This window comes from Lithobates pipiens, unplaced genomic scaffold (assembly GCF_037356315.1).
Source record: "Lithobates pipiens isolate NorthernLeopardFrog02 unplaced genomic scaffold, aLitPip1_a1.2 Scaffold_19, whole genome shotgun sequence".
NCBI classification, from domain to species: Eukaryota; Metazoa; Chordata; class Amphibia; order Anura; family Ranidae; genus Lithobates; species Lithobates pipiens.
Window position 1 is genome coordinate 367,509,923 of NW_027507764.1, and position 13,751 is coordinate 367,523,673.

Consider the following 13,751-nt stretch of genomic DNA (forward strand, 5'->3'; position numbering starts at 1 on the left):
TGGAAAAAATTATGCTCGTAATCCAAGGTACATCTGTACACTGTAATTATATAACAAGGTATACAACACTAAAGGTTTTTTTTTATTTAAAAAAACACACAGAGCTATTTGTCATTTGAAACTGCATGTACATTTGTTGTGCATGATGGGAGCAAAAATAACCGCTTTTATGCCGCGTACACACGACCGGACTTCTCGACGGACTAGATCCAACGTTTTTTTCGCGACTGACTTTTGGTGGAGTTCTGACGGACTTTCTGAATGAACAGACTTGGCCATACACAATCACACCAAAGTCCGACGGATTTGAACGTGATGATGTACGCCCGGACTACAATAAGGAAGTTCATAGCCAGTAGCCAATAGCTACCCTAGCATCGGTTTTCGTCTGTCGGATTAGCATACAGACGAACTGATTTTTTCGACACGAGTCCGCCGTAAAAATTTGAAACATGTTCTATTTCTAAAGTCCGCCAGATTTTTGGACAACAAAGGTCCGATGGAGCCCACACACGTTTGAATTGTCCGACAGATTTGTTCCATCGGACATTTGATGTCAAAATGTCTGCTCGTGTGTACGTGACATTAGAATATTTTCTCTTTAGGTTGAATGTTATTCTTTATAAAGTATAGGGGGGATCTGGAAAACAGTGCATTATGGCTACTAGCACTGGTCTTAGTTATAGGAATTACTTATTTACTCTAAATGTCAGCCTTATCCGGAGGCCATGTGGTGTTTTCCTTGTCCACTCTTTTCTGATGAAAAATAACACTTGAATAGTATTCAACCTGGGGAGAAAATAGCCTCTATTCACTCAAAACCTGTGTACAAATTGTTTCACAGGATGAATAGCACTGCACACTAGTACTGCACACCCCAGAGCCTTGAATCCTGCTCGTCTTGTTAGACAACGCTTGCAAACCAGGATTAAAAAAGGAAAAAAAAACAGCTTGTTTTGTAAATCCGAGGTTTTACAGTATTTTTTTTAAACAGAGGTCTGTACGACACACCAAAAAGAGGAACAACTGAGGAGGGACGAGGGACTTGGGGATGTAGTTAGAAAAGAAGGTCAATGACTCCAAAAAATACAGAAAGGGGGCCATTACTGTCCTGACAGTCGCAAGCTAGGTGAAAATTTCAAGCATTGCTTGCAACAGTGCCTTTTTTCTCACACAAAAGGTTTTACGCATTTTAGAAAATCTGTGTGTGTCTGTGTCCCTTTATAGGAATGGGAACAATAACATTTCTCCATGTATGTGGTACATGCGAATGTTGGCGGGATCAGGTAGAGTTACAGTAAGTCCCTGGGGTGCTATAACCAGGACGAGCAGAGGTTGAACTCTCACCTCCTGCAATTTTCAGTCAGACAAGTTTCCATGAGTGCCCAAGCAAGCTGTGCGCATAATTTAAAGTGTAACTGCACCCACTGCAAGGATTTTTTGCTTCCAGAGATAGGCTTTAATTCACAAACCTGAATGAGCATGTAAATGAATGTTCGAAAATGTTAGAATTCTTATCTCTATATTTGTTCCAGGTGACTCAGAAAACAATGGAGGCAAAGCATCAACGTGGCAGCCTGGTAACTGACATTCCTAAAGGCAAAAATGGCACCCTACATCATTCTTCTATGACAGGGGTACTTTAACTCTGCACCGTAGCTTTAATTGGTAAGTAAATAAAAATTTGTATTTGCAATATTCTGTCAAAGAAATCTTAAAATGTTTGGAAATTGTGCATTCTACTCAGGATACTGAGTAATAAATATACCTAGGAGCTTTCAATATTTCCTGGCCTGAGGTGTGTTTTGGTAGGTACATATTTAATAAAAAGTGGGTGGTGCTAAAAAAAAAAGTGATGATGTGTAGGCGCTATACTGTATGTATGTAGAGATGGAGGGTAGACATGGTTGTAGACATATGTGTCCACTGTAACTGAATTGCAGTAAGACATGGTAGTATTAGTAACTATAATATCTATCAGTGTTTTATTTAACTTGGCGTTTTGTAGAACTGCAAGTCCAATCCTGTCTTGGTAGTTTCTAGCTGAGAAGATAGGCTGATACGTATTACAGAGGCAGGAATAATGCCATATTAAGCTGATTGTACACTGATTGAATTTTCTGGGTCCTTGTGGTCCAGTTAGAATTTGCTTCAAGGTTGGCCCTCAAAGGAGCTGGGTAGAAAATTATCAGTGGGACAGTCTGAACACACATTTTATTTGGTGAATTAACCCTCCTGCCATTATTCCCGAGTGTGGCTCTGGCTTAAATTTCAGTACCATTAGCGGTAACCCCGATCCACACTCGAGATTGCATTGCAGAATCCTGGTACAGCATACCTACCTTGTCACCAGGATCCCGCAATGTCCTCCCCCCCGCTGTGTCCTCCACCAGATCAACCGCCTGATGTTCTGTGTCTTGGGCTCCATTCCCTGCGAGCGTTGCGACGCACGGGGGAGGCGCCCGAAGGCAAATTCAAAAAGTACAAAAAACATAACACATACAGTACACTTTAATCATACATACAGATTACATTACTGTATCAAATCATTTCACCTCCCTTTTGTCCCTAGTGCATTGTCCAGTGCCCTGTATGCAGTTTTATATTTTATATACTGTTCATTCTGTCTGGAAAGAGAGATTGACAACCAAAATTTGTCCCTTTATGTCAAAAATGGTTTTAGACCAGCTAGAAAACAGTGATAATAAATTAGAACACTTGCAGAATTGAGCGATAGTGAATCGTGTGGAAATTCAATTTATTATTATTATATTATTATTTTTTATAATTACTGATAGTTATTTTTTTAATTATAATTTATGATTTTGTGTTTCAAACTTCATCATACCCGGGATATCTACTAGACTCTTGTTTGGACAGATTTAAGTGTATTATTGCTAAGAATTACAGGCCTACAATATAAAACGCCAAATTTCTATGCAAAACAAGGTACCGCTTTGAGAATCAAAAATCGGACATAATCATACCGCCAGGGAGGCTACAGAAATTTTTTGTTCAGTAAAGCTGATGACTCCAATCTATTTTTACACATTCCTATTCCGGGCGCCCCTGCTAATCGAATTTCCAACAGGCCTATTTTTTGCAATCTCCTTTTGCACACAACCAACTCTTGGCATCTGACTGGCTTTCAGAATCCAATAGCCACAGCAGAATATTTGTCCATCTGCACTTTATAAAAAGCTGCTAGATTTTTTTTGTTCAGCCTGCCTATGTGTATGGTCAGCCAATTATCTCATCAGAACTTGAATTTCGAGCAGTGAATGGCCTTGTGGGCATCCTACTGCCCAACATCTTTTGCATTAAAATTCAACGGAGCCAGGCAAATAATAAATTACATAAAGAGTTCTTTACTGTAAGAGCGGCAAGGATGTGGAATTCCCTTCCATAGGCGGTGGTCTCAGCGGGGGGCATCGATAGTTTCAAGAAAGATAAGCACCTGAACGACCACAACATACAGGGATATACAATGTAATACTGACATATAATCACACACATAGGTTTGACTTGATGGACTTGTGTCTTTTTTCGACCTCACCTACTATGTAATTATATGTGAAAATTCTTACCCGAACAGTGACTGCAGCCAATCAGCCAATCAGCTGCAGGCATTGTTTGACAATGCCAACTGTATTATCCATGTAGAAGGCCAATGTCACTAGAAATATGGCCGTGTGTACTAGGCTTCAGTTATCCCTCATTAACATACAATGAAGAAGCCAAGCTCCTAATATTTAAAGTAGTTCTAAGGGCTGAAGGTTTTTTACTTTCATGAATTCTATACATGAATGCAAAAAATCTTATTTGTGCAGGGGCTGCCTCCCCAGCCCCCCCAGTCCTTACCTGAGCTCCCTCTAATCCAAGGATGTTAACGGTAGCCTTGGTTGTCCTGGGACTCTCCCTCCTCATTGGCTGAGACAGCCCATTGGCTCCCACTGCTTTCCATCACAACCAATGAAGGGAAAGTGGGGTCGGGACTGAGCCACGGCTTTAAGTGCTGGTTCAGGAGCAAGCACGCAGTAGTGCCCCCATGGCGAGTGGCTTTGCTTAGAGACACTGTTTGAGGGGGAGGAGCTAGGAGCTCTGGCAGGAGACCCCAAAAAAAAGAGGATCAGAGCTGCTCTGTGCAAAATTAGGTAAATATAAAGTTTGCTATTAAAAACAAAACAAAAAAGTTTTAATACCACTTTAACCCTTTGTTAGGACAGACAGTGTTCAAATCTAGTTTATAACTGATAATACGATCTGCCAGCACAGTATAAACAGGGTTAATTATGACAAACACAGCTGCCAAGCCCCCTCATAAACAAAAAGAACTAAGTCAGATTTTTCAGTGCTGGAGTTATCAGAAAAGAGCATTTAAAATTGTGAGTAGCAATTTTCCATTTTATTTTTTTATTATGCTATGTGGCTAAGGCTTCTTTCACATGGGCGATCTGTTCAGGTTCATCTGTTTGGTTTTAATGTGACTTTGATCATATAGTCCATGTATCCCTATGGATTGGTTGGTGTCCGTTTACACCTGCCTACCTCCAATCCAGTTTGGTCTGCAAAAAGTTACTCTTTCCTCTGCCTTGGCAGATTGGATCAAAAGGCTGCCCATAGAGCAGAGAGGGCTTTATGCAGAGCGGACATGGACCTGTTATCCGCCCACTCCACTCTGCTAAGTAGGGAATCAGCTCTCAGATCCCCTGCTGAGCAAGTCAGATTCCACCCCAAGGGAAATGGGCCTAAGCAGCTATATAAGATATGTAAGAAATATAAAGTAAGTGTTATCCCAATTTGGCTGCAAAAGTGGAAATATGCTTTAAGGCTTATTTTTTTCTCCTTTGCTTTCTTGCTCCTCTGATGATTATAAAGTGATTGGTTTGCCCCCCATGACTACTAGGCCTACTTAATGGAATAAAATACCTTTGCAAGGGAAGTTACACTTTGCAAGTAAATTTGCCCCAGAGCTCAGTGAATGTGCTGAAGCTTCACTTTGTAAATAATAACCAACCACATGCAAGGAAATTAAAAAAACAGCATTTTTGCATGATTGGACGATGAATGTCAACAGAGCTTTACCTCCATCACTATGATCTGGGGTAAATTTCCTTGAAAAGTAGCACAGAACCCTGGGGGACCCCACTACCCACCTCTGAGTACTCCTCATTTATCACCACCCTCTGAACTCGCCCTTGTAGCCAGTTTTCAAACCATGTACTCACCCAATGGTCCATGCCAACGGACCTTATTTTGTACAGTAAATGTTTATGGGGAACTGTGTCAAATACTTTTGCAAAATCCAGATACACCATGTCTACGGGCCTTTCTTTATCTAGATGGCAACTCACCTCCTCATAAAAGGTTAATAGATTGGTTTGGCAAGAATGACTCTTCATGAATCCATGCTGATTACTGCTAATGATACAGTTTTCGTTACTAAAATCTTGTATATCCGTTATAATCCCCTCCAAGAGTTTGCATACTACTGATGTTAGGCTAACTGGTCTGTAATTCCTAGGGATGTATTTTGGGCCCTTTTTAAATATTGGTGCTACATTCCAGTCAGTAGATTGTCAGTAAAAATTAGCAACAATGGTCTGGCAATTACTTGACTGAGTTCCCTAAATACCCTCGGATGCAAGCCACCTGGTCCCGGAGATTTATTAATGTTAAATTTGCTTCCTGTGATGTGTCATAAGGATAAACACTGCAGTTCTGATTACTGAAGTCCCCCGATTCCCTCGTGAAGACTGAAGAGAAGAATAAATTGAATACCTTTGCCATCTCCCCATCCTTTGTAACCAGATGTCCTCCCTCATTCTTTATGGGGCAAATATGGTCTGTCCTCCCTTTTTTTAGTGCTTACATACTTAAAGAATTTCTTGGGATTTTTTTTGCGATGTGTCTTTCGTGTTCTATTTTAGCCGCTCTAATTTCAACCTTACATTTCTTTTTGCATTCTTTATAAAGTCTGAATGCTGATGATGATCCCTCAACCTTGTATTTTTAAAGGCCTTCTTCTTTGCTTTTATATGCATTTTTACATTGGAGTTAAGCCATCCAGGACTTTTGTTCGCTCTTTTAAATTTATTACCCAAAGTGATGCATTGGCTAATGCCCTTATTTAATATGCGCTTAAAGCAAACCCATCTCTCCTCCGTGTTCTTTGTGCCTAAGATTTTATCCCAATTCAGGCCTTCTAAGAAGGTTCGCAGTTTAGGGAAGTTGGCTCTTTTGAAATTCAGTGTCTTTGTATTCCCCTTATGTATCCTATTTATGTGATTTATACTGAAGCCAATTGACCTGTGATCGCTGTTTCCTAAATTGCACCATATTTCCACATCCGTGATCAGGTCTGTATTGTTGGTAATCAGTAGATCCTATATTTCTAGGTGGTGCGTCTACCATTCAAACCATGAAATTGTCCTGCAAGACATTTAGGAACTGACGAGCCTTAGATGAATGCGTAGATCCCTCTGCCCAGTCTATGTCTGGATAATTAAAATCCCCCATTATGATAACACTTCCCATACTTGCTGCTAATCCAAATTGTGATAGGAGGTCTGTCTCCCCCTCTTCCCTCAGGATAGAGGGCCCATAGTATACTCCAAGTAATATTTTCCCCTTAACTTCATCCCTTTGGAGCTCTACCTATAAGGATTCCACCTCCTCCCTAGTTCCCTTAGTGATGTAATCTCTCACATTCACTTATACATTATTCTTGATATATAGGCATACCCCTCCCTGAGATAAAGGGTATATCCTTGAATGGTTGCCATCCAATCATGAGAGCTGTTGAGCCAGGTCTCTCAAATTCTCACAAAATCCAAATACTCCTTGTACAACAGTATCTCTAGTTCACCCATCTTATCCTCCAGGCACCTGGCATTGGTGAACATGCCACATAGTTTAGACTGGTCGTATACTATCCTCTTATTTGGTGTTCAGAGATTGCAACTAGGACTTGTTACCGGTAGACAACATACAATTCAGCACTTCAGGTCTTTGTTACAGATTGCCCTCTATGTCCTTCTAAGAACTGAGTCCCCTACCACCAGAATTTGTCTTTCTTTTCTCTTTGCTTCCCCCCCACTCTCACTGGAAGAGTTCTCCCCCCGGCAGCTAGGAGAGTCCCTCAGCTCCAGCAGTGCTGGTCCCTGACTGTTTTCACCAACTTCACTCAATGGAGCGTACTTATTGGGCCTGGATCGGCCTCCCTGGCACTTCCCCCTCTACCCTTCCTGACTGTCACTCATCTACTCTTTCCTAGTGGCTGCACCTCTTTGTCTCCACCCGCCTCTGTGCTGGCCCCTGCCGGCACCTGCCATGTATGTTCCTGGCTCTCTTTTAGTATGGAGGGACTTCTCAGTGCTGACAGCTGCTTCCTCAGATTCAGAACCTGGGCTTCCAGGGAAAAAATTTGCTTACATTTTGCACAGAAGTATTCGCTCTCGATCGGATGATCAAGGAACACATACATGCCGCAAGATGTACACAGAGTCGCATCTCCACACCCACCAGACATAGTACCTACTAATTTAATGAGGATTGGGGATTATACCCCGTCCAAATTACCAAACAACTAGCTTCCTGACACTAATACTGAACAAGACAATATACAGGCACTCAACAAGACAATACACAGGTACTCGCTGACCAATGTGCACTCGCAGACCAACGTGCACTCACACACACAATACACAAGTACTAATGATCCACACACACACTACTCAGACAACACTTAGGTACTCACAATACACAGGTACTGCCTGACACTAAAACTCAATACAGCCCACGTGCCCTCGCTGCACTCATGTACTTACAATACACACTTACCCTACACAGGTACTTGACCCCTGTTACAACCTCTTGTTTTCAACTCTGTTTTTTTTAACCTCAACCTTGACCATTTACGATTGAGTGATGGACATCGGGACACTTATGGTTCTTCTTTTATTTATTTTTTATTTTTTTATATACTCTCCTAGCATTAGGATTGTGAGTTTGTCCAGGTCTTTTGGCACCCTCTTTGGTTTCTTTTCTTTTTCAAGCTCTTTCCCCTCTATATTCAATTCTCTATTCTCCCTCTTTTCTTCCTTTAGGCCTATGGGCCCGCTCTTCTTCTCATACTTATTACTCTTCTTTTCTATTATACAACAGGTCAGATAAGGCATTTCTTTTTCTTATGACCACATACACTGTACTAGTATTATATTTGGCTTGTTATGCTAACTCTTCATCTATATTCTAGTCCTAGCCTGATGTTTTTGTGACACTTTATGCTATTTTGTTTATATTACTACATTGAGTTGAGATGTGATTTGCACCCTCTGATGCCTTTTATGACCAAATGTTGTTGTTACTACCTATTTACTATATGATCTTTGTCACCTTTTCTGAAACAAATAAACGTACATTCTTACCTATAATCAAAGATGATTTTTGTGATGTACACCTCAACATATTTTTTATTTTTTTTTATTTAAAAGTCATCTCTTTTAAATTTTTCCAGAGCTTTGGAAAATAATAGCCAGGTTTTTCGGCGTAAAACAACTTGAAATGATTTTTCAAATAGACAAATATTTATTAAGGAAAATTAAAACTATTGTTGACATGTTTAAATATTTCAATAGGTTTTTTAATTGGTAGAGTTTCTAGTATGTGGTATAGAAAAGCAAAAGAAAGGCCAAGGACCTTGTCTAGGTCTGTATAGATGCTTGTTATGATGCACATATTAGCTATTCATAATGTTTATAATAAAAATGTACTACTTGTAAAGAAATAGGATGTTCTGTCAGTATAATTGTGCCTGTCTGTCCCATTGAAGTGTGACCTTGATGCAGTTTAAGTTAGGTGCGCTATGCACAGTATACTGTCGATTAGCACTTATGCATTGTGAGCTATGTTGGGGTTTATTGCCCTGACATTAAAATGGAAGCAAAGAGGAAAATAATAAATTAATTTCAGCTTGTCTACTGGATCATGCTGTTTCTATGACAACCTGGAGCTGTTGAGATGCCGTACTACCTCCTATTTCTCCCTCTTGTGTGCAAAATCGAGAATTCACCCTACTTCCCCTTCTTTGTGTCTACCTTCTTCAGCTTCGAGACTAGATGTCATTATGGTCATTCTCATTCATAGCTTTTACATACATAAATCATACAAACACATAAAAGGAAAAGGTGACTTAAGATGTGTAAATGAAACATAAAAAGTGAGGAGGATTGGAAGTCTCTTGGGGTGCATAAATAGGAAAATGATTCAGAATCAGGTTGTTTAGAAGTGGTGGTGCTGTGGTTCTATGCAAGCTACACAAACATCCCTGTCTTTTCAAATCCATATTTATGTTGGTTATTATAAAACTGCCAACCACCCCTGTTTTGGAGGCCCCAGTGGTCAGCTGTCTCTGATTTGAAGGATCATTTTTATATTTAGGGGTTTTATGCCTGAAAGCCTTTGTGGTCTTAAACATTAACTACAAAGTTTTGTCAGTTTCTATACTTTAGTTAGTGGTAAGCATATATTTCTATTTTTATTTATGTGACATTTAAAAAAGAGTAGTCACATTTTAAAAACATATAATTATACATTATACAAATTATTATGGTGTGATTGAGCAGTTCTCTTCATGACAAGAGGTACACAACTTGACAGCAGAATGTTATTAGATGATCTTTTTAAAGCTCAACTCCAGTATATTAACAACCAACCTCTAACTAACTTCTGGTATGAAAAAAAAAAATATTAAAATGCCAATTTTACTTACTTGAAGCCATAGTCAATGTCACACTTACACCTAGCGCAGGTGGTCAGGCACTATAGCTGGCTTCTGTATTCTTCACCTATAGCAGCCCCCTTTCTCATAAGGCAAGCAGGCCCATTGGTACTCGGTTGCCCCCATGTCTTATACACAATGCTATAGTGCATTGCCACCACATTGGAGCAGGGGTGAACTGAGCACAGCAAGCAGGTACTTGTGGTTGGCAGACAGGCAGAGTGGTTCAATGACAGTCCAGGTTACAGGTACAAGGCAGGCAAGGTTCAGAATAGTCAGGGTCAAATCCATAGTCAAAAGACAGGCAAAGTTCATAGAATAGTTCAAGTTCCAATCCGAGGTCATAAACAAGGGAATCCTGCAGATCAAGGCTGACAATCAGAAGCTTGAAGCACATGTTAAAATACTATCATATGCATAAGACTACAGGTTTGGCTGGCTTAAATCAGTTTTGGTCTCCACCCAGAAAATGGCTACATTAATCACCTTGCAGGCAGGCAGTGAGGGAGAATTCATCACAGCCAAAACAGGATGCTGGAATGTGACCTGCAGCTGTCATGGAACAGGAGCGATACACGCTCCTGACAGTCACTTGACAATCCTTCTCTCTTCTTCTGTTTATTTCTTGAGTCATTTTTTTGGGTCTCCTCATCACTTTCTGCATGGTGTGGATATCTCCTGTGGTTTAAGACAACATTTATGGGTCTTATTCATAGGCTGTAAAGGCAGGAAAGCACGTGGGTAGGATGAAGAGACCAGTGCCCAAGTGGATAAAAAGCAGGGAAAAATTTTTGTTTCAGAGGGTAGGAAATTAAAATGGCTCATAGAGGAAACTGTGACTTTAATACACTGCAGAATGGCGTAGGAAGAAGTGTTGAAATCAAGACTGAGGAGTAAGGTATTTGATGCACAATGCACTATTTCACAAAATTTTTTTCTCGGATTTGGGTTTTAATTAATGGCAAGTACATAGTTTCTTATTTGGTGACGGAGACCATTTGTCCCTTTTTGGTCTACTTCAGTTAGTGTTTATGTAACTTGTAATATGAAATTTAGTAATAGAGTTTATTTTTACAAATACATCGTAAGTGGAATATAGTGGTGATGCCTATAGGAGCCATACGGCCTCCTTTTCTAATATACATAAGAAAAGCATTGACATTTGGTTGCTAAATGTTTGAGCAAGCTGTACATGTTCCAGTGACTGACAATTTAATGTTTTTCTCTCTGTACAAAAATTAAGTTCATACATATAGTTTTCCCAAGTTGTGTTTAAAGTACAACCACACATTTGTTGGAAAATCCCCCAGCCCACCTGGACCTCGTGCCAATCTAACCTAGAACCCCACCTACACACACCCCCTGGCCTACTTACTTGTCTCATGGCAGTTGTAGCTTTTTACAATAATAAGTATAAACTGTGGCTATTATGAAAGTACCTGTCAGGGATACCACATGCAGGCATCCAGTAGGGGTGAACAGATCAGTTGGCTGCACCTTAAGGAAGCCGGACCCAGATGAATAAGTGAAAATATATTTATTAAGACAATGACACACTTCCAATACCAACACCAGTAAATCATAAACAAACAAGTGGAAAGTAAATGTAACAAAGCAAAACCCTAAATAATAATCTAACTCACCATATAGAAGTGGGGGGAACTCACAGGACAGGAACAGGGAAAGAGACAAGGGGAGCAGGAAGCCAGGTACTGGGCACAGAAAGCCAGACAATGGGAGCAGAGAGCAGGCTCCAGGGGACAGGTCTCTGGATCAGGTTACAGGATCAGGAACAGATTGGACTCAGGCAGGGACACGGCTTGCAGGAAAAATACTGAAGCACTGGATCTCAGTGAAAGGTGTGCTTATATACCCCTAGTAGTCCATATCATGTGTTCACTGTATAGTCCATCTGCTGGGAGACACCCACTGGTGGACACTGGAACTGCAGCCTATGGATCTGGGTGTCACAGTGCCACCAACAGGTGAGTCCTTTCCTGACAGTACCACATTCACATTATTTATTACCCACAAAAACCACATTGTTGGATGTTACTGGCACCAAGGAGGGACAACCACAAGAGAAATTAAGAAAAAATATTTATTGCAACAGATGAAAATATGATTAAAACCACTGAAACATAATCCCCACTGCTCGGTCTTAGCCATGGCAACTACCAATGTATATTTAACTTTGCTGTATTTTCCAAGAGGTTGAAGCATTTCACAGCTTTTGGCTTCTTCAGAACCTTTTTATCTTGGAAGCAAAGAGAAATCGCACATTGCTTAGGGAATACAATTGGGAGATGATGGTGAAATATATGGTGTTGGCAGAAAAGGTTGCATAGCAGACAATACAACACTGGATAGGCTATCATGGTAGTGCTTAGTGATCAAAATGGTTCTCCAACTAAGGAGGAGATCATAACAGCCCAATTCATATATATGGAGTTATGGTATGTCTATCTTCTATGAGGAACATCAAATGGCCCCAACTTGTGATTGCCTCAGTCGCACAATCACTCCTTTTAAAGTGAATCAGTATCCAAGTGAATCAGTATCCATCCAACAAGAAATTAATAAGTCCATTAACTGCTGATAATAAATGCAGACAAGTCCATGCCAATCAGCCTGAAACACACCTCACATCTGCATTCCACCATCTGAGAGCTTTTTACAAATATTCTCCAGAGCTGGCAGTACCAGCACAGTAAATGTCGTAGTTAAAGTCACTACATATAGGGTTCCATTCAAATCTATGGTGAGCTACAGCTCAGGAGTGGTAAGCTCTGATGTGATTTCTGCACCTGAGGTGTATGCATCACAGCCTTCCTCCATAATGAGGTAAGTATGCATCATGATGGCGGCTGTGATTAAAGTTGCAGATCTAATCCTTTATCTGCTGCATTTTTCTGCACTGTAGAGTTTCCATTGGACTCCCAGCAGTGACCTGGCTGCTTCAAAGAACTCTGGTCCTGGAGAATGTTCAGGGCGCAAATAAGAGCATATTCCAGTGGGGAATTATTGGGTACAGCTTAGCAGGAATGAATTAGGCTTAGTGAGGACAATGAACTGACACATTTGCCATATGTCCTGTGCCTTTTTATTTGAAGTATGGTTCTAAAATGAAAGGGTCTAAGGTAGAGAAACCATGGGATGTGTTATGCAGCCGATTATATTTTGAATACATTTTTTATTACCTTAGGGTAATTATGTACAAATAAACTCTAAAAAAAAAAAAAGAAAAGAAAAGTATAAAGGTTTTCAGTTTGTGTATGCCCTTTTTTTTTTTTTTTGGCCACACAATGTATACCTGGGAAAATTAAATACATAGGGCATGCGTCTCATTCTCCCGCCATTCCTACCAGATTTTTATGACTATTACAGCAACAGTTGCTGCTGCTGCTGCTGTGTAACATAGAACTACTAAACAGTGTTCAGCTGTTTTTTTAGAAATACACTGTAGCAACATTATTATTATATTGCATTGACATTGACCTTTGGTCTGCATATACTGTAATGTCAGTTAAAGCAACCCTATCAGTAAAAACATTTTTTTTTTTGATCAAATGTGTTCCAATTGTACCTCCTATTAACCCTTACTCTAATTTACTCCTTCTTTCTCTTCCATTTTAGCTATTATTTTTCTGTTGTTTTGTTCCTAAATCTAATTCTTGTAATTAATAAAATTGTAACTACTTTCTTGGCCTAATTATTTTTGTCCATATCACATTAAAATTGTGCAAAAATGTAAAGTGAGAGTAAACTCCCATACATGATTTTTACCTATAGGTAAGCCTATATTGAAGCTTACCTATAGGTTCCCTATAAATATCTCATAAGGTTGTTGAAGTATTTGTACTCCGGACCTCATGGCATCTTCCCATTTACTTGCTGTCTACCTCTGTACCTTTGTGAGTTTGCATTGTATTGGGTTTATTGCCTTTCATTAAAAATATATTTTTACTCG

At 39.9% G+C, this 13,751-nt stretch overlaps 1 long non-coding RNA gene across 5 annotated transcripts in view; it reads left to right on the forward strand.

The window, feature by feature from the left end:
- The window catches only part of LOC143996945 (uncharacterized), a 424,914-nt gene that overhangs the window by 227,844 nt on the left and 183,319 nt on the right, over window positions 1-13,751 (forward strand). For all 5 annotated transcript variants that reach the window (XR_013277628.1, XR_013277625.1, XR_013277627.1 and 2 more), the window contains one exon: window positions 1,536-1,668. This is a non-coding gene — a long non-coding RNA (uncharacterized LOC143996945). The remainder of the gene's footprint in view (window positions 1-1,535; window positions 1,669-13,751) is intronic.